We start from the raw sequence: 2847 nt of genomic DNA, 5'->3' as shown, positions 1-2847 counted from the left end.
TTTATAATGGGGAACAAAGAAATGGCGGAACAATTAAATACATATTTTGGTTCTGTCTTCACAAAGGAGGACACAAATAACCTCTCAGAGATGTCGGGGAACATAGGGGCTGATGAAAGGGAGGAACTGAATGAAATCAGTATTTGTAGGGAAATGGTGTTAGGGAAATTGATTGGATTGAAGGCCGATAAATCCCCAGGGCCTGATAATCTACACCCTAGGGTACTTAAGGAAGTGGCCCTAGAAATAGTAGATGCATTGCTAATCATCTTCCAACATTTGATGGAATCTGGAACAGTACCCATGGATTGGAGGGTAGCTAATGTTACCCCACTATTCAAAAAAGGTGGTAGAGAGAAAACGGGGAATTACAGACCGGTAAGCCTGACATCGGTAGTGGGGAAAATGCTTGAGTCCATTATAAATGATGTAATAGCAGAGCACTTGGAAAACAGTAACAGGATCGGACAAAGTCAACATGGACTTACAAAAGGTAAATCGTGCTTGACTAATCTACTGGAATTTTTTGAGGATGTAACTGGTAAAATAGATAAGGGCGAACCAGTGGATGTGGTGTATTTGGACTTTCAGAAGGCTTTCGATAAGGTCCCACATAAGAGATTAGTGTGTAAAGTTAAGGCACATGGGATTGGGGGCAAGGTATTGACTTGGATAGAGAACTGGTTGGCAGATAGAAAGCAAAGAGTTGGAATAAACGGGTCTTTTTCCAAGTGGCAAGCAGTGACTAGCGGGGTACCGCAGGGATCGGTCCTTGGACCCCAGCTATTCACAATATATATTAATGATGATCTAGACAAGGGAACTAGATGTAATATCTCCAAATTTGCAGACGACACAAAGCTGGGTGGGCGTGTGTGCTGTGGGGAGGATGCCGAGAAACTACAGGATGATTTGGACAGGTTGGGTGATTGGGCAGAAGCATGGCAGATGCAATATAACGTGGATAAATGTGAGGTTATCCACTTTGGTGGCAAAAACAGGAAGGCAGATTATTATCTGAATGGCAATAGATTGGGAGAAGGGGAAGTGCAACGAGACCTGGGTGTCCTTGTGCACCAGTCGCTGAAGGTAAGCATGCAGGTGCAGCAGGTGATTAAGAAGGCAAATGGTATGTTGGCCTTCGTAGCGAGACGGTTTGAGTACAGGAACAAGGGTGTCTTGCTGCAGTTGTACACGGCCTTGGTGAGACCACATCTTGAGTATTGTGTGCAGTTTTGGTCGCCTTATCTGAGGAAGGATATTCTTGCCATGGAGGGAGTGCAGCGAAGATTCACCAGACTGATACCTGGGATGGCAGGAATGACGTATGAGGAGAGATTGGGATGATTGGGCTTGTACTCGCTGGAGTTTAGAAGAATGAGAGGGGATCTCATTGAAACTTATAAAATTCTGGCAGGACTGGACAGACTAGATGCAGGGAGGATGTTCCTGATGGTTGGGGAGTCCAGAACCAGGGGTCACAGTCTAAGGATAAGGGGTCAGCCTTTTAGGACAGAAATGAGGAGGAATTTCTTCACCCAGAGAGTGGTGAACCTGTGGAATTCTCTACCACAGAAGGCAGTATAGGCCAATACATTAAATATATTCAAGAAGGAGTTGGATATATTTCTGAAGGCTAAAGGGATCAAGGGGTATGGGAAGAAAGCAGGGACCGGGTACTGAATTTGGATGATCAGCCATGATCGCATTGAATGGCGGAGCAGGCTCGAGGGGCCGAATGGCCTACTCCTGCTCCTATCTTCTATGTTTCTAAGTTTCTATGTAATTTTACATTAAGTTTGAGAGTGATGCAGTCCAATCCGAAACTAAGGTCTTCAATCTAAACAGAGGAAACTACAAGGGTATGAGGGACAAGTTGGCCATGGTAGGTTGGCAGACTACACTAAAAGGTATGAAGGTGGACATACAATGGCTAACATTCAAGGAAATAATGCATAATTTGCAACAAACATATATTCCTCTAGGGCATAAAAACTCAAAAGGAAAAGTGATCCAACCATGGCTAAAAGAAATTAAAGTGAGTATTAAGTCAAAGGAGGAAGCTTATAAAGTTGCCAGAAAAAGCGGTCTGCCTAAGGATTGGGATCTTTTTAGAAATCAGCAAAAGGGCAACCAAGAAATTGATAAAAGGGAAAATGGATTATGAGCACAAACTAGCGAAAATATAAAAATGGATTGTAAAAGCTTCTCTAGGTATGTGAAAAGGAAAAGACTGGCGAAGGTAAATGTAGGTCCTTTACAGTCAGAGACGGGAGAATTTATAATGGGGAATGAGGAAATGGCAGAGAAATTAAATAAATACTTTGTTTCTGTCTTCATGGAGGAAGACACAAAAAACCTCCCAGAAATATGAGAAAACCAAGGGTGTGGCGAGAATGAGGAACTTAAAGAAATTATTATTTGTAATAAAACAGTACTAGCAAAATTAATGGGACTAAAAGTCGATAAATCCCAAGGACCGGATGACCTACATCCTAGGGTTTTGAAAGAGGTGGCCATTGGGATAGTGGACGCATTGGTTGTCATCTTCCAAAATTCTATAGCTTCTGGAACGGTTCCTGCAGATTGGAGGATAGCAAATGTAACCCCGCTATTTAAGAAAGGAGGGAGAGGGGGAACTACAGACCTGTTAGCCTCACATCAGTAGTTGGGAAAATGCTGGAATCTATTATAAAGGATGCAATAACTGGGCACTTAGAAACTAATAGTAAGATTGGGCAGAGTCAAACTGGATTTATGAAAGGGAAATCCTGTTTGACAAACCTATAATAATAATAATAATAATAATCAACTTTATTGTCATTGTTAGTGCACAAGTGCAGTACA

The sequence above is a fragment of the Somniosus microcephalus genome, unplaced genomic scaffold (assembly GCF_052327205.1).
Source record: "Somniosus microcephalus isolate GS21.2 unplaced genomic scaffold, FLI_Smic_1.0 unresolved_chr1, whole genome shotgun sequence".
NCBI lineage: Eukaryota > Metazoa > Chordata > Chondrichthyes > Squaliformes > Somniosidae > Somniosus > Somniosus microcephalus.
The sequence above is the reverse complement of the archived record's forward strand: the minus strand, read 5'-3'. Positions refer to the sequence as shown.